This window comes from Stegostoma tigrinum, chromosome 30 (genome assembly GCF_030684315.1).
Source record: "Stegostoma tigrinum isolate sSteTig4 chromosome 30, sSteTig4.hap1, whole genome shotgun sequence".
In the NCBI taxonomy this organism is placed as follows: domain Eukaryota; kingdom Metazoa; phylum Chordata; class Chondrichthyes; order Orectolobiformes; family Stegostomatidae; genus Stegostoma; species Stegostoma tigrinum.
The window spans coordinates 25,814,216-25,833,153 of NC_081383.1; the positions used below are offsets into that span (position 1 = coordinate 25,814,216).

Sequence of the window (18,938 nt, forward strand, 5' to 3'; positions counted from 1 at the left end):
ATCTTCTGTCTTACCTATCCGTTCCTCCCACCTCACTGACCAATCCTCACCACTCCCTACCTGCACTCACCTATCACCACCCCACCTACCTTCCCCAGCCCCACTCCTCCACTCTATTTATTTCCGAGTTCCCTTCCCCTTCCCCCATTTCTGAAGAAGGGTCCCGACCTGAAACTTCACCTTTCATGCTCCTCTGATGCTGCCTGGCCTGCTGTGTTCCTCCAGCTCCATGCTGTGTTATCCTGGCTTCCATGCCCTTCTCCACAGTAAATACTGATGTGAAATATTTGTTTAGTATCTCACCCATCTCCTGTGCTTCTACACACATTGATCTTTAAGGGGCTGTATTCTCTCCCGAGCTACTCTTTTACCCTTAACTTACTTATAAAAGCTCTATGGATTGTCCTTACCTTTATTTGCCAAAACTATATCATGTCCCCTTTTTGTCTTCCTGGTTTCCCTCTCAAGTATACTCCAACTGCCCTTAGACTCCTCTAGGGATTCATTTGATCCCAGCTGTCTCTAACTGATATATACTCCTTCTTTTTCTTGACTAGAGTCTCAATTTCCGTAGTCATCCAGGATTCCTTACAGCCACCAGACTTGCCCTTCACAATAATAGGAACATACTCTGAACTCTCATTATCTCATTTTTAAAGGCCCCTCACTTCACAACTGTCCCTTTAACTGTGAATAGCCTCCCCCAATCAACTTTTGAAAGTTCCTGTCTAATACCATTAAACTGGTCTTGCCCCAGTTTAGAACCTTAACTTTTTGATTGGTTCTATCTTTTTCCAAAACTATTTTAAAAGAATTATGATCACTTGCCCCAAAGTGCTCCCCCACTGATACCTCAGTCACTTGCCCTGCTTTATTTCCCAACACCCCAACCTCAAATTCACCTGGACATCCCTCACCTTCCTGGACCTCTCTGTCTCTATCTCAGGCAACCGCCTAGAAACCGATGTCCATTTGAAGCCCACCGACTTCCACAGCTACCAAGAATACACATCCTCCCACCCACCTTCCTGCAAAAATTCCATCACCTATTCCCAATTCCTTCGCCTCTGCCGCATCTGCACCCAGGATGAAGCATTCCACTCTTGCACATCCCAGATGTCCTTGTTCTTCAAGGACCGTAACTTCTCCCTGCAGTGGTCGAGAACATCCTCGACTGAGTCTCCCACATTTCCCACACCTCATGCCTCACACCCGCCCCCGCGATAACTGCCCAAAGAGAATTGCCCTAGTCCTCACATATCACCCCACCAACTTCTGGATACAACACATCTTCCTCCGACACTTCCGTCATCTACAATCCGACCCCGCCACTAAAGACATTTTTCCATCCCCACCCTTGTCTGCCTTCCGGAGAGACCACTGTCTCCGGGACTCCCTTGTCCGCTCCACTCTCCCCTCCAACCCCACCACACCCGGCACCTTCCCCTGCAACCGCAGGAAATGCTACACCTGCCCCCACACCTCCTCACTCACCCCCATCCCAGGCCCCAAGATGACTTTCCACATCAAGCAGATGTTCACCTGCACATCCACCAAAGTGGTATACTGCATCTGCTGTACCCATTGTGACTTCCTCTACAATGGGGAAACCAAGCAGAGGCTTGGGGACCGCTTTGCAGAACATCTATGCTCGGTTCGCAGTAAACAACTGCACCTCCCATTTCAACTCCCCCTCCCATTCCTAAGACGACATGTCCATCCTGGGCCTCCTGCAGTGCCATAATGATGCCACCCGAAGGTTGCAGGAACAGCAACTCACATTCCGCTTGGGAACCCCGCAGCCCAATGGTATCAATGTGGATTTCACAAGCTTCAAATTCTCCCCTCCCGCCACTGCATTCCCAAAACCAGCCCAACTCATCCCCGCCTCCCTAACCTGTTCTTCCTCTCACCTATCCCCTTCTCCCACCTCAAGTGCACCTCCATTTCCTACCTACTAACCTCATCCCACCCCGTTGACCTGTCCGTCCTCCCCGGGCTGACCTATCCCCTCCCTACCTCCCCACCCACACTCTCCTCTCCACCTATCTTCTCCTCTATCCATCTTTGATTTGCCTCCCCCTCTCTCCCTATTTATTTCAGAATCGTCTCCCCATCCTGCGTTTCTGATGAAAGGTCTAGGCCCGAAACGTCAGCTTTTGTGCTCCTATGATGCTGCTTGGCCTGCTGTGTTCATGCAGCTCCACACTTTGAGCAATACCTGACCTTCGAAGATAACATTCTCTTATAGGTACTTCCACATACTTAATAAGAAAATTTTCTTGCACACACTTAATAAATATTTCCCCATCCAAACCCTTAACACAAAGGTTCTTTGGATATTTTTTCCATATATGTTCTTGACCAATACATCTAACTATTGTCTACTTTCAGAGATCTGTGTGCATTCACTCGAAGTTGCCTTTGTTCCTCTCTCTTTATTGTAACCTACCTTCCATTGTATATACCATCCCTTTCCGTGTTAGACCACTCCAAATCCATTACCTCACACTTCTCCAGTTTAAACTCCACTCAATTGTTCTGACTAATCCATTGATATTGTCCTCCTAACTATGATGTTCCTTTTCATCATCCACCAATAATCAGTTAGTCTGTTGTTTTCAGTCTTCTTACTTGTACTTGCTGTGTTTAGATTCACAGTTATACAGCATAAGAACAGACCCCTTGGCCCCCCCATGTTTATGCTAACCAGCAAAGGCCAACCTACATTAATCTCATGTACTTGCACTTAGTCCCTGCCCACTATGCCCTGGCATTTTGAGTGCTCATCCAGATGTTTATAAATGTTGCGAGAGTACTTGTCTCCACCACCCTTACAAGCAGCACATTCCATATATCTATTAAGCTCTGGGTAAAAAACAACTTTTTTTCAGGTTACTGCTAAACCACTTGCTCCTCTTCTTAAACTCATACTCTCAGGTCCTAGACATGTCTGTCACATGGAAGAGATTCTCATGAGCTACTCTGTCTCTACCTCAATCAGATCCACCTCAACGTCCTCTACTCAAAGGAAAACAAACTCAGCCTATCCAGTCTGTCCTCATAAGTGAGACTTTTCATCCCAGACAACAGCCTAGTGAATCTCCTCTGCACTCTCTCTTGTGCAACCATGCCTTTCTGATAGTGTGGTGACCAGAACTGCAAGAGGAGTATTCCATCTGTGGGCTAACCAATGTTTTGTAAAATTATAATAAGACTTCCTTGCTCCTATATTTTACTCCCCCTCTAAGAAGGCAAGCATCCCATATGCCACTTCATTACCCTGCCTAGCATGCTGACACCATTATGGACTTATACACTAAGGTCCCTTTGTTCCTCAATATTCCCTAGGGACCGACCATTCATTGTGCATATCCTTCCCTTCCCTTCCAAAATGCATCACCTTGCACTTATGGGGTTTAAATTCTGTCTGCTGTTGCTCTGCACAATTTACCAGTTGATCAATATCAGGCTGTAGCTTGAGACCAACTCTTCATTATCAACACCATGTCACCTGCAGATTTATTAATTATACCTACTACGTTCTCATCCAAGTCATTAATGTACATAATGACCAGCAAGGATCCCAGCACAGATCCCTTTCATGGTCACAGGCTTCCACTTACAAAATAAACACACCTCCCTTTCCTCTTCCTAATAAGCCAATTTTGGATCCAGTTTGTCAACTTGCCTTGGATCCCATCGAGTCTTACATTTTGGGCCATCCTTCATGTAGGACCTTGTCAAAGGCTACATTAACAGCACTTCCTTCAGCAATATATTGAGTCACCTTTTCAAACATCTCAATTAAATTAATCAGATAGGATCTTCATGTAACAAATCCATGCTGACTATCCGTGATCAATCCCTGCCTTTCCATTGATTAATCCTGTCCTTCTGAATATTTTCCAATCATTTCCCTACCACTAAGATCAGATGCAGGGTGGCTCGGTGATTAGCACTGCAGCCTCACAGCACCAGGGACCCGGGTTCAATTCTTGCCTCGGGTGACTGTCTGTGCGGAGTTTGCACTTTCTCCCTGTATATGTGTGGGTTTCCTCCGGGTGCTCCGGTTTCTTCCCACAGACCAAAGATGTGCAGGCTAGGTGGATTGGCCATGCTAAATTGCCCGTAGTGTTAGGGGTGTATGGGTTATAGGGGGATGGGTCTGGGTGGGATGCTCCAAGGGGGCAGTGTGGACTTGTTGGGTCGAAGGGCCTGTTTCCACATTGTAGGGAATCTCATCTAATCTAATTACCTGGGCTATCTCTGCTGCCTTTCTTGAACAATGGAACCACATTAGCTATGCTCCAATCATTTGGCACTTCACCTGTGACCGACAAAGTATTAAATACATTCACCAGGGTCTTAACAATCTCATCCCTTGTCTTTCATAGCAGTCTGGGATACATTTCATCAGGCCCTGGGGATTTATGCACCTTTATGCCAACTAATATCTCATCCTTATTTATTTTAACATGTTTGGGAACCTTACCATCCCAAGTGAAATCCCTAGCTATATTGTCTTTTTGTGAATATAGATGCTAAATATTCATTTAAGACCTCACTTACGTCCTCGCAGAGGTTGCCCCTTTGCTCTCTAATAGGTCCCACTCTTTCCTTGGTAATTCTCTTACTCTTCATAGATATATAAAAAGCCTTGAGTTTTCCTTGATCCCATCTGCCAAAGATACTTTGTGGCTCATCTTTGCCTTCCTAATTTACATTTTAAGCAACCTTCAACACTCACTATGCTTTTGAAGGGTCTCCTTTGTTTTTAATGTGCTGTTCCTGATATATGCTTTCTTCTTTTTCTTTATCAAACTCTCAATATCCCTTAACATCCAGGGCTTTCTGCCCTTTTCCTTCACTCTGAGAGGAACATGCTGGTCCTGAATTCTCACTATCCTACTTCTGAACCATTCTCAGTTTCCAAATGTAGACTCACGTGCAATTAGAAGCCCCCAGTCCATGTTTGCCAGAGCCCATATAACGATATTGAAATCAGTCTTTCCCTAATTTAGACACTTAACTTCTGCACTATCCTTATCCCGTTCCATAATGACTTTGAAACTTACAGAGCAAAGCTCACTATAACAAAAACACTTGTCCCCTGATACTTCAAGCACTTGACCAGCTTCATTCCTTGCCCCATCTGTAGTAGGACTACCTACATACAGCTCTCCAGGATGACTTTAAAAATTCCACAATGTCTAATTTGCTCGCATGAAGGCAGTCCTAGTTAATGTTAGCAAAGTTGAAGTCCCTTACAACTATAATTCTGTTGCTCTCACACCTTTCTGTGATTTGCCTGCATATCTTCCCTTCCATCTCCCTCTTACTGTTGGGAGGCCTGTAATATAATCCCGGAAAGGTAATCACCCCTTGCTTTATTTCTAAGCTGTACTCAGATGGCCTGTTTTAACGATTCTACTCATTACTGCCAGGATGGTTTCCTTTACAATATGCAACTCTTCTACCTCTCTTCCCCGCTGTGTCTGAAACATCTACATCCAGAAATGTTGAGGTGCCAGTCCTGTCCTTCCTTCAACCATATCTTAGTGATTCCAACAATATCATTATATTCTCATGTGCTAATCAATGCTCTAAGTTCATCCGCTTAATCAGTCAAACACTTTGCATTAAAATAGATGCAGTTTAGCTTTCTAGACCTTCCAATGTGCCTTATCCTGCCCATGTCTTCACCACCTACTGGACTGTCCTCGCGTTCCTTCTATATCTGATTGGACCTTGCTCCTGACTTTACATCTACTCAGTGCACCACTCCCCTGCCAAAACCGTTTAACCTCCCAGCAAGGATATTGGACCCATTTCAGTTCAGGTGCCCAGCTTTTACAGATCTCACCTATTGCACAAGCTGTCCCGATCAGCCAAAAATCTAAAGCTTTCCCTCCTACACCATCCCTTTAACCAAATGTTCATCTGACCTATCTCACTATCTTCCTATTCCTATACTCAGTAGTGATTGGCACTGGAAGTAACCTGGAGTTTTTCTTCCTCTTTAATCTACCTCCTAACTCTCTTAAATTTATTTTGTAGGATCTCTTTTATTTTTACCCATGTCATTGGTACCAATATGTATCACAATTGCTGGCTGTTCATCCCCCTCCTTCAGAATGCCCTGGAGCCCCTCTGAGACATCCCTGACCCTGGCACCAAGGGGCCAACATAAAAGTCCTGCTTGCTGCTACAGTTTATGTTACGAATGAGTTCCCTGCCACTAAAGCTCTCCCAGTCTTTTGCCTGCCCTGATGTGCAGCAGTGCTGATTGCAGTGTTATAAACTTGGCTGTTCCTGCTTTCCCTTGAGAGGGGGTTCCTCCTCCCCCAAACAGTATGCAGAATGGTATACCTGTTTGAGAATGGAATGGCCACAGGAACTCCTGCACAAGGGACTCCAGAGGGTACTAATCTTGCAGTGGTAGTATCCCTACCTCAGGAATAGATTTCTAAATGTATTATGTAAAATGTGTACATATATACACATAGGACCTAAGTGGTTAGAGAACAAACTGATGAAAGGCCAATTTAAGATTCTTGTGGAGAAGGGTCACTGAACTTGAAACATTAGCATTGTTTTTCTCTGCACAGGTGCTGCCAGACCTGATGAGTTTCCCCAGCAATTTCTGATTTTTTAATTTTATTTTCAGCATCACAATTCTTTCTTCAATCACGGATGAACTTATGGAACAAAAAGAAAGGGTTCTGAGGAAGGGTCACTGGACCCGAAGCTGATTTCTCTCCAAGATGCTGCTAGACCTGATGAGCTTTTCCAGCAATTTCTGTTTTTGTGAGCATGCAGAATGGAGTACGAGGTGAGGGAATCTTTCAGAGATTGAGTGGGTTGCGGAAGAGGCAGATGTGCGGGGGGTGATCAGTGACGGAATGTGGCCCGTTCGAGGTATATGCACCGAAAAGGACCGATCATCGTCAGTGGATCGGGAGAAAGGACTCGTAAACGAACTCAACTGACCGCAATCACGTCGCAAAACTGAAGCCATGGAAAGGCTTAGAGAAGCAACAGAGCATGGGGTGTCTGCCCAGGTAGGAATTGGTATTCAGCGCACTGGCTACCTCCTTTCACTTTGTGACTTCAAGCTTTTATCTGGAGCTCTTCAAGGACTTCCCACTCACTCCCAGGTACAGAACTATCCAGTGATGGGACGGGGGTGGGGGTGGGGGGGGTGCAATGATAGCACTGGGGACAAATGAGCTGGCAATGACTGAGGGGTAAGAATTCAGGAGGAGCACAGGTTTGGATCACCTTACATCAGCTTGTTCTTGGATTTTCATTCTGTCCACTCTGTGCCTTTATTTGCCGTGTTTTATTTCCCCGGCTGTTTCTTTCCATTCAGAATTAGGAAGACGGAGGGGCAGGGCTTGCTGTTGAGTCTGCTGACAGCTGTGGTGAATGTATTAAACGGTTATTAGTAACTTGACACTTCATTCTGCAGGGAGGAGCCGCTGCAAACTCAGCCCTGAAGCCGGGGTGCTGGTGGAGGTGGGGGGGGGGTGGTGTTGGGGAGTAGGAGGAGATGTGGATATCCAGGGGGAGGACAGCAATAGCAATCCGGACAGACACACATCCAGAGCTGAGTGTGTGAGTGAGAGCCTGTACCGTGCGTGGGCAGTCGGTTCAGTCCCACATCAGCAGGAAGGGAGCACAGAGCCCGGGACCTTAGGCTGGAAGGAGACCCTCAGTAAACATCTTGCTGAAAGGCTGGGGTATTTTTTTTGGGAAGGGTGAGGGACTCACACAGACAGAGGTGGAGCTGCTCCGGGAGTTCCAAGGGAGGGGACAAGGGGGTATTTTCTCCCGCCTGCTGCCCGGGTGAGACCTAGGGGCAATTAACAACGGCAAACAATAAGATTTTATTTTATAGAAGCCCCTTTCCCCACTACACAGACAGCAGAGAATAGATCAGATAGTGTCTCTGGGTGTGTGGCTGTGAAGGGCCAGGAGCTGGAACCAAGAAGTCGGGGGGGGGGTCTGAGCTGTAAGATTGAACAATTTTTCTGCTTCTGCCCCCTCCCCCTGAGCTGTTACTGCGGGCGATGGCAGCTCACCGGCCACCCGGCTTTAAGTTTAGTGCCCGGGGTCCCTGGCTGCTGTACCAAGACCAAGGACTGCAGAGAAGGTCGATCTGGGAGTGAGGGGATCTCTCTCTCTCTCTTCATGTCTTGGAGAAGCATTTCAACACCCTGAGCCATTCCGAGCCGGACTACCACATCACTGACAGGAGTGGGGCTGGAGAGACCGGGCTAAAAGGTAAGGTGGGCTCCGGGGTTTAGGGGGCACTGCCCAACACTGTCAGGCAGGGAGAGGCAGTATCCAGATTGAGAATCCAGGAAGCAGCAGGAGGGCTCAGTACCCAAGTCGAGATGGGCAACTTTTTATTTTGGAAAACGTTCCCTGCTTGCATTGTGATTTCTGTAAACCCCACCGACTGATATCTCCGGGCGATATCTCCTGCTGTTCGCCAGGTTGTTTCGGCAGTGACCGGTTAGCTCAAAGTTACAGGCGGGGGTGGAAGTACCTGGGGGGCGTGTACTGCAGTCCGCCCCAACCCTGTCTGCCCCCAGCCCTCACTACACTGTCTCCCCCTTACTGCCCTGTTACCCCTCAACTGCCCTGTACTGCCTCGATCCCCCTCCATCTGCCCTCTCACTGCGCTGTTACCTTCTAACTGCCCTCCCACTGTCCTGACACCTCCCTAACTACCCTCTACTGCCCTGATCCCCCTCTATCTGCCCTCTCACAGCTCTGACTCCCCCTTAACTGCCTCCCACTGTCCTGACACCTCCCAACTACGCTCCTACTGCCCTACTCCCCCCCACCTGCCCTGACTCCCCCCCACCTGCCCTGACTCCCCCCCGCCCTGACTCTCCCCCCACCTGCCCTGACTCTCCCCCCCACCTGCCCTGACTCCCCCCCAACCTGCCCTGACTCCCCCCACCTGCCCTCCCCACTGCCCTGATTCCCTCCCCACCGCCCTGATTCCCTCCCCACCTGCCCTCCCACTGCCCTGATTCCCCCCACTTGCCCTCCCACTGCCCTCACTCCCCCCCAACCTGCCCTCACTCCCCCCCAACCTGCCCTCACTCCCCCCCCAACCTGCCTTCACTCCCCCCCCAACCTGCCTTCACTCCCCCCCCAACCTGCCTTCACTCCCCCCCCCCAACCTGCCTTCACTCCCCCCCCACCAACCTGCCTTCACTCTTTCCCCCCCCCCCAAACTGCCCTCACTCTTCCCCCTCCGGCACAAATGCCGAGTAGATGTCCACCCAGGCCCGCGGCTCTGGTAGCGCAGCCACGTTCATAACTGATGACTCCAGTCCATGTTTGGGGCGAATCCGCTTTCACTGGGGGTCCCGGCTGCCCCGCTGGGCTCCCACTTTCTGAACTGGAGAGGAGAATTGGAAATGAACATCTTCGGGAAGTGTCCCGGTTACCTCGCCTCCGTCTATGTGTTTCTGCCCTTCTGACGCTAATCTCCGACCCCCCACCCCCAGTCTCGCCCTCCCTCAACTTATCACTTTCCCTCTCTCTGACCAAATCCCTCTTGCCTTCTTTGTCACTCCTTGTGCAGACAATGTTGCCACAACACACCCACTAGCCCCCCCACCCCCCATCCCGCGCCCCCCAGTACTTGGCACTGTGTACGAAGGCCAGCTAATACAAAACAGATACCACCACTACAATAGGTACGTAATAATTATTCCCCATATCTGGGAGCTGTTTGCAGACACAGGGAACGGGGCGGGTCAGAGATCCTGCTCATTCGCTATTGGAGCCTGTGTTATCGCTGGTGTCCGTGGCAATGTGCGGACACTTTGTCGTGTGAGAGATACTCCACACTCAATGGAAAGATCTCACCTTTTATCTGTCGCTGCGAGCTGTGTTCAGAAGCTGGGAGCGAGCTGCAGACGGCGGCTGTGCTGTTAGTGAGGGTAAGTCCAGGCAGTGTTGGAATGTTCTGCAGCTCCGGGATTCGGGGCCCGAGTGCCTGTTTTATTTTTGGAAAAGTGTCCCCTCTTTCAGCGCCCTTCGGAGGGACTATCGTTTTTTACATGGGGACACACACCCCCCCTCTCCACTCTTTCGGGATAGTCTCCATTTTTCACTCCCACCCTGTTGTGCCCTTCTGGGGCAATTCACTATTATCTGCATCCTTTAGGACATTCTACAACTTCACACACCCCGCCCCCCCCCCCCCCACCAAACGCACACTGTCTGCATCCTTTAAGACATTCACCCTCACTCCTCTCAAACCCCCACCCCTCAACAAACACACACACACACACACACACACACAGCATTCACCACAGCTCCTTCCTCCCCTAACACTCCCTACCTATACAGTGACCATTGTCTGCACCTTTTAGAACGTTCTCTACATACTCCACCCCAAACACACAGTCTGCCTTCAGCATTCAAGAACCTCACATTTGTGTCTCTCTGTTCTATCTCACTTATTTTGAGCTCCTCTGGCTGCTTCTGTGCTGGTCCCTTGGGCAAAGGAAGCTGTCAGTGGGATCATCCCAAATGCTCAGGGCTTTTCTGATTGTTTTTTTCCTTCAGTATTGCAAAACTAGTCTCTGAGCTCCAAAGATGCTCATTGGAGGCATCAATTTTACTGGATTTGGGTCAGGTCATATTTGACTTTACTTATTTGTTGTGTTCTTTCAGCATCTAAGTTGTGAATGTCATAGTAATCCAGAGAATGACGTGGTCATCAGCATTTCTGTGTGTTGAATTTTAAGTGTAAAAACATTAGACAAAGTTTGTTTTCCAGATTTCAGATTTAATCTAATCAAATCTGCCCCATGACAACAAACAGGAAACAGTCCATTTGTTATCAGTGACCAAGCGATATTTCCAGGTCTATGCTAAAGAACTGGTTTGTTCATGATAGCTGCTTTCGATGGTCTTTGAGTTTTGCGTTAGGTATCAACTGTCTAGGCTGCAGACTCTTTCTCAGGGAGTGTGAAAAATTACATGGCATCACTTTGAACAGGGGAAGTTTCCCTATGGCCTGGTCGGTACCCGCTGAACAGATTCTTACTGTTGTTTTGGAATATTATTGCGTACACACTGGCTGCTACATTTGCTTACACAACATCTGGGACCTCATGTTAAAAAGTAATCTGTTAGTTGTGTTGCACCTTGTGGCATTGTGAAGATATGAAAAGTGCTGACTATATCAGTGCAAATATTCTTACATAAACTTATCTGCCCTGTCTTTTGGGAATTTATGCTGGGTTCAGTGACAATGAATGAAAATTTAGGTCGAACAAAAGGTATGGAACATTTAGCAAACACAACATAAACTTACTGAAGGTCAGTTATCTAACATGATGGTATGTGTAGTATAACATGGACATGGGCGATGAATTGATAGGAAATAGATTCAGCAATATACTTGATTAGTCAGCAAATAACATGATGTGCTGCACATTCAGTAATGGATGCCCAGAGTACAGTGAGTCATATCTAGGAACTTTCACTTAGTTTGATTCTCCCACCTCCTGACCACCGAATCGTACCTCCCGGTCCTTGCCAAAGTTTGTGAACTGATTTCCTGATTTATTTTCAACTCTCGGAGACAGTAAGGACAGCTGAAAGTCAGAGTCTATAGGTGTGAAGCTAGAAAGGTACAGCAGGTCAGACAGCATCTGAGGAGCAACAAAGTCAATGTTTTGGGTCAAAACATTGACTTTCCTGTTTCTCTGATGTTTTGCTTCTTTTGCAACTCTGTCCGAGTTCATTTAGTGAGAAGGACGTAGCTAAATCCACAGTTAAAGATCACCCTGTGGATACTACAATGTGATAGATGCTTGGTTCCCTTTTACAATTTGACTTGCTCTGAACTTGGCTGCACTATAACACACTGCCTCGAGACCTTGACTAAAGTAAATTGTTAAATTACAAGACCACGGCAGTTTTCCTCGTTTTTCTTTGCTGATTAAACTGCTTTTATTCTAATGTTGTCCAGCAGCTTATCAAAACAAGTTTTAATTTCCTCAGAAGTTGCAATTTACACTGGTACATTGGAGTCCAGTGTAGCTTGTCATATTCATTTTAATCCGAAGAACAAGAAATAATACAGATGCAATAGTTCCATTAGACAAAATGTGACATTATGTTAAACTGAGTTTTATAAGGATGAGTAGTTAGTAACATAAAAAATTCCCATTCTGCACAATTAGAACATTACAGCACAGTACAGGCCCTTCGGCCCTCGATGTTGTGCCGACCTGTCATACCGATCTCAAGCCCATGTAACTTACACTATTCCACGTACGTCCATATGCTTGTCCAACGACGACTTAAATGCACCTAAAGTTGGCAAATCTACTACCGTTGCAGGCAAAGCATTCAATTTCCTTACTACTCACTGAGTAAAGAAACTACCTCTGACATCTGTCCTATATCTTTCACCCCTCAGTTTAAAGCTATGCCCCCTCGTGCTTGCCGTCACCATCCTAGGAAAAAGGCTCTCCCTATCCACCCTATCTAACCCTCTGATTATTTAATATGTTTCAGTTAAGTCACGTCTCAACCTTCTTCTCTCTCATGAAAACAGCCTCAAGTCCCTCAGCCTTTCCTCGCAAGAGGAATTGCTATATATTAACTCTTTACACTGAACCATGTTTTCACAACTTTCCCTCCTGATGTTAGATTTGACTATCAAAGTTTCCACATTTTGTTATGTATAGACTTAATGATTTCCAATATTAAGAAATCTGAATAATGGAATCTTCTGAACCTGAGATCAGCTACATTAATCAGACCTCCCAGTTTTGGATACCAGATTGAATTTGATTAATAATTTTTGATGAAGAGATTTGTAGATTGCTGCGTGATTAAATATTCTCAGAGAAATAAACAAATGTTCATCTGGAAAATATGTTTTACAGAAACATATTTCTGTTTGGGTGCTTCCTCTGCGAAATAGGAGCACCCAATACAGTGACAGCCTGTGATGTTAATCACTGGATGGCACATCATGGATTGGGTTGTGTAGTTTGCCCATGGGTGCTACTTGAGTGCCCATCAGAGTTCTCACTGATCAGAGGAAACCGAGCATGACAGCCTACAATCAGAGAGAGGCAGGTGTTTCAGACACCAGTATCAATAATAAGTCGAAAATCTTACTGGCTGTATTTAATGTTGTTAAAGTCAACACCTCACTCTCCAAACAGTGGTCAAAAATGAGCAAACCTTTCGGAGAAATGGCGGAAATGGCTGTTTACCACAGTTATTTGAGATTTCTGCTGACCTTCCCAATGAGCTACAACAGGAGACTGGGAGAACACCCGTGGAAATCCCAGGCGCCAGTGTATTGTGTTATCATTAAATTTTGTCTGTTTGCTCGGGAACCCATCCACAAACATCCTAAAGTAATCTCCTCAAGTAGTTAGATAATAGTGAGTCACTAGTTTTCCTGGGAAAGACAGCAATTGCAAATTCCCAGGACAGATGGCGCTGGTGCTGAACAAATTCAAATCAGGATATTGAGAAAGAACAGGATCTTCCCTACTTTAGGGTCAGATGGAATAGTTAACAGAAAGCACGCTGGGGAGTGGAGGAGATTTCTGTTGCCATGTTCAGTGAGGATTTTATTATGAGATGGAAACAAATTGTTTACAAAATTGTAACAAAGCTAAATTTTGTTAAATGTGTTCATTCAATAATATTTGCATTTTTTGTGCCTTATATTTTCATTTATAATTGTTTTTTCAGATACTTTCAGTTTTAAAAGTTTAATCTGTGTTTCATATTCCAACAATCCAAAGAGATTTCTTGCTAGAACTTGGTGAGTTTAGAGTGCTGATCAGGATTAATAATTATTATTGAGTAATAGGCCCCTGAAAAGAACAAATTATCTGTAAAAGGCTAGGTTCCAGACCGTAGTTTACACAAACCGCTCTCTCAGTGGAGAAAATCTGAAATTATAATTCTGATGCTTGGAAAAGGAGGAAAACATGGGACAAAGATCAGTTAACCTAAAAATATCTGTAATAGGAAACACTTGCAAGCATTGTATGAGAGGTTATTAGTGCTCATCAATCATCAGAGGTAACTATGCTTGTGTCTCATTAATCTGTTGGAATTCTTTGAAAACCCAAACAAAACTATGGATACAATTTAAATTTCCAAAAAGACATTTGATAAAGATCCACGTGTGAAGATTTTCAAAGAACTTGCAGAATAAATATTGAAAATAATTTGTTGGCTTGAAAACTTGTTTAGCAAATATGAAAGAAAGGCAGTGACAAATGGAGGGAAAAAAAACTCATCCTGGAGGTAGCTAGAAGCTCAATTCTGCTGAGATCTTGACCAAGACTGGTTTCAATATAAAATTTAAAAAAAAATTATTTCAGATTCTGGAACATGTCTTACATCCTTATGAGGTGCCAGAGCCCTTTTTTTAGTACACTATTTATTTATTGCTTTTCAGTGAATGAATTTTTCTAGAAACATATAGTCACAATTTATTTCATAGACAGCAGCCAATTTACACACTGTGAGGTCATATATACAGCAACACAATGCACTGGCAGTTCCTCCATTTCTGGTATTGTTGGTTGAAAGATAAGTGGGCATTTGATGATGCTATACAAAGAATGAAACTATATTTGTACTGCAGGTTTCACCTCATGATATACTAACATTGCTAACTCCAATTGTTTATTTTTGAAGAGAGATCTGTTTAGTAGGTAAATATGATAGTTATTCAGGCAAAAAAAATCTTTAAACGGCAAATGGGTGTTACATGATCTAGACGTCAAAAAACATAGATAATATTGATAAGGCTATTTTTGCCTAGATTATGAGCACAAGATTATATAACATACATGCAAATCTAACAAACATCAGGTAAGGCTAGCGATTACAGGAAACACTCATGGATGTGTGAAATGGTCATGCAACAAATGTAAAGATTGAGTCAGGATACTTATTTTAAGATAAAGGGCTCTGTAAGTGAACCTGTTTGTTGTCATATATTTATGGAGCCGGAACTGGACCAATACATTCAGTATATAGCAAGTGTCCAGCTCCAACAAACTTAATATCCTCATTCACAGCAGGTGGTTTAAGCAGTGTTTTCAATTTTCAGTTTAGGTTAGCAGCCTTGTTTAAGTACTTCTCTCCATTCTTTCCCCATTATGTTCTACTTTGCTGAAGTTAGAATCAAATGAGAACATGGGATTGAAAACAACAGAAAGTGGACTAATCCCAGATACAATCACTGTTCAGACTTCTGGTTCTTTCAAACACCTATGCAATTCTCCTTTGAATTTTACAACAGTGTCAGTCTCCACTGTCTCCTTAGACAGTTCATTAACACAATCAACACCGGCTTAATGAAATGGCCCAATCTAAACTATTGGCCCACCTTCCCTCTTCTGGCTCCTTGTTCCCATTTTGCAGTTTGTGCAAATCCCAAACATATTGCCTCAATCTATCTATTCCCTTAATAATATCGCCTGAGGTTTCTTTTTTCAGATTAAATATTCTCAGTGTCTTCAATTTCTGTCCATTACTAAACTTACATTTAATCGTTCTATTCAGAATTGCCTCAAGTACATGGTTATCAGTTGCCCTCATATAATACCAGATTGTACATAATACTCTTAGAGAATGATGGTTACCTTCAACACTGACGTGGTAATGGGGCAAAGAAAATTGCATAAACCTTCTTGATTTTCATCTCATTCAGTCAAGACAAATAAAAATTGAACAGAGCAAAACTGAAAAGTGTTTCAAAATACAACTTGAATGAGATCAGCCATCACTAATGGCAACCTTTCTGGATGCTGCACAATGTTATTATCTACTTGCTACACATAGGATCACTGCAAAATGACTGAGGTTCATCTGGTGCAGGTATGCCTACAGTGCTAACAGATAAATAACAATAACACTGACAGTGTCAAGTACTAGTTTCAAGTCAGTATGGTACATTGCTTGGAAGGGAATTTGCAGGTGATAGTATGTCTGCTATTCCTGTCACTCTCGGTGTTAAAAGGTTGCAGGCTTGGAAGATGCTGCCAAAGGAGCCTCTGTGTGTTGCTGCACTGCATCTTGTATATAGCCGCTAAGTGTCACTGGTGGACGGAATGAATATTTAAGTTGGTGGGTAGACTATCAGTTAAATGGGCTGCTTTTTCCCGGGTGCTATTGAGCTGTTGGACTGTCATTGGACCTGCGCTCATCCAGGCAACTGGACAGAATCCTGTCACATTCCTAAACTGTGAATGGTGGACCGGCCTTGAGGCATCAGACTTGGTGTAGCATATTGTGTTGCAAATTCATCAGCTATTTTATTCAATGATAAGTCCAGATTGACCATAATAAATAGACCCACTTAATTCGAATAGAACCTGGGCGTTTCCCTGCTGCACTCCATCCTTACAGTCTTTTGCTGCTTGACTGCCTGATGGCGTTTTCATTTCAAATCCTGTTTGCTTTCAGCCTTTATCTCTTGGTGTTCGCAACTATGAAGGACACAGTCTGCCAGAACTCTTGTCAAGCACCCAACACACAATAGCTGCTGTTTATCTATCACTGAGACAAACTAACAAATTGCTCACAATTTGCAATCTCTGAGGAAACAACATTAGAACTAACTAATTAGCATTTTAAGTACATATCAATTCAGACCCCTTTTAAACTTGTTTTAATGTTTAATGTATTCATCCATCTTGCTCAGTTTTTCAACTATCAATGATCACAACCATCAGACATTTAAAACTTTCATTACTGTCAGTTCTAAGACAGTCAGTACAGGAGAGATGTTGCTGTTATTTTTGAGACAGCCAGCTTGAAGACAGTTATTGCTATCCATATCAGGATTGACAACACTTAGAGCAATTGAAGAGGCTGTAGTGTAAGCAGAGAGAGCGAGGCAGATTCAGCAACACTGAGGAGACAGAAGTGGTACAGTAAGCACCCAGAGCTGCACTAACAGGAGAGGCACAACTAACAGTGCAGAGGCTATCAGTGTCTGGAGAGGAGCCTCACGCTGTTAGCATTGGTGCAGAAAAGCCCTGAGACTCAATAGTTTTCTATCTCTCAACAATTAGGAACACACAAAGGAAGAGGTGCAAATGCCAGCTTTATAATTACAGCGAATCAAAAATATTGTTAAATTGAATCTCACCGATCTTCATGTGAATGGGGAGAAGTTTGGACAACTGCAATTCTTGAATTATCACATCCCTTACACAATGTATTGCTTTATTGTAACCAGTTAAATTATGTTACTTTTGATCTCAACACTGACAGCCCTGCTGTTGGAATTGAACTGGATGATCAGTTTTTGAGACTGAATGCAAAAAAAGTCCTGAATTACAAAGAATAGTGCACATGGTGGTGGGGGGACGGGGCAGGGGGGAAAGCTGTGGAAAAGAGGAGGGTAGACTTGGGTGGTTGAAAACATTTACTGGATCATAAATTTTGTGGCAGGGTATATGGAATATATACAGTTCAAGACAAGAAAAGAATTTGCATTGTCTCTAACTTATTTTCTTTAGCAATCATTGATATACGCAGTATTCCTGTTGCTGTCTCCTATCCCCACCCTTTCCTATTAGACCACTACTAATTCACAGCTGTGAATCCAAACTCATCATTGAAACACTGTGAAACATGACACCCACTCAGCACAACAGAAAAGGACAAAATCACCTGGTAGATTTTCAAGAGTCAATTCTAACTGCCTAGAACCAACTTGGCACAGTATTTGAGATAGCCAGAGGGGCAGGACATGGCTTTCTGTTCATATATGCAAGTTACTTATCAAAGGGGCCAGGCTGTTCAAAACAAGGCTTCAAGACACTCTGTTCAAAATTGCAGCCCATGATTGCAGTTGAAAAACTCCTTTGAAAAATGTAGGCTGTTAATATTAGGCCTAGCAGAGACAATGCTTCTCTATTCAGATACAGAACAGTTTGTCAAAAGAATACCCCCCTAAACAGTGCTTCTATTAGATTCCAAGTATCTGTGACCCTGGTTCTCTGCCTGCATAAACTATTCTCTCTGGGAATGGCAAAAGAGTGAAATAAACATACACTTCATGAAGCTGCAGCTTTTAAATCGACTGTTACTAAATCCAAGTTTTGTTTATAAGAGTTTATGTGGGGTTACTAAACATGGGCCTTGAAATAAATATAAAAGCAATGTAGTACAGTTTGTTTACATATATGCACAAGGGTTTGAGTTCAATCTCTTGAGTTAGCAAAGCTGAAACTTGCAGAGAATCAACCAAGTTTTTTTTCATGTTCCCAAAGCCAGCAGGATAATTGTAACTTTGTAGCTGTATCCCCACTGATATCCAATTGAAAGAGCACTAGTTTTCTTCGCTGGTCTGTGACCACTGATTTTATCTTCGGGTTAAATTACTTCATTAGTGTTTGACTCAATCCACACTGGGTGTAGCTGCGCTGTGGGGGCTGATTTGATTATTTGTTAGGTTCAGTACTAATCTTGTGCCACAGTGCAACCCACGAACTGAAGGTTTCCGAGAGTTTTCTCAGCACCAAAAGCAAACATCTAAACATAATGACAACATGTTTAACCTAAGGCTAAACCATTCCAGTACCTTTAGCCTTGGGGTATTGCATGCATAGCTAGAGAGATTCTTCTACCTTAATATCAGAAATGAGACAAAAAAAAATTTGTACTTATTAAGACCTCACTTCGCAGTTCCAAACTCCAAACTCACTTTCTGATACATTCTTCCTTTTCCTCCAACTCAATGAGTTGAAATTGAGCCCATCATCACATATACCACTCCTGATGTCACATGTTTGCAATGAAATAACAGTGTTTTTTTAAGACTTGCCAGTAAAAGACCCCACAAACATGGCTGTGTCTATAATGAGCAGGCAATCTGCAAAGAAAATCTT

At 44.2% G+C, this 18,938-nt stretch overlaps 1 protein-coding gene across 1 annotated transcript in view; it reads left to right on the forward strand.

The window, feature by feature from the left end:
- The first annotated feature begins 9,873 nt into the window (after positions 1–9,873).
- nrtn (neurturin) overlaps positions 9,874–18,938 on the forward strand; it is a 139,582-nt gene continuing 130,517 nt past the window's right edge. Inside the window, exon 1 of the mRNA XM_048559468.2 lies at positions 9,874–9,971. The gene's annotated coding sequence lies outside the window, so the exon portion shown is untranslated. The remainder of the gene's footprint in view (positions 9,972–18,938) is intronic.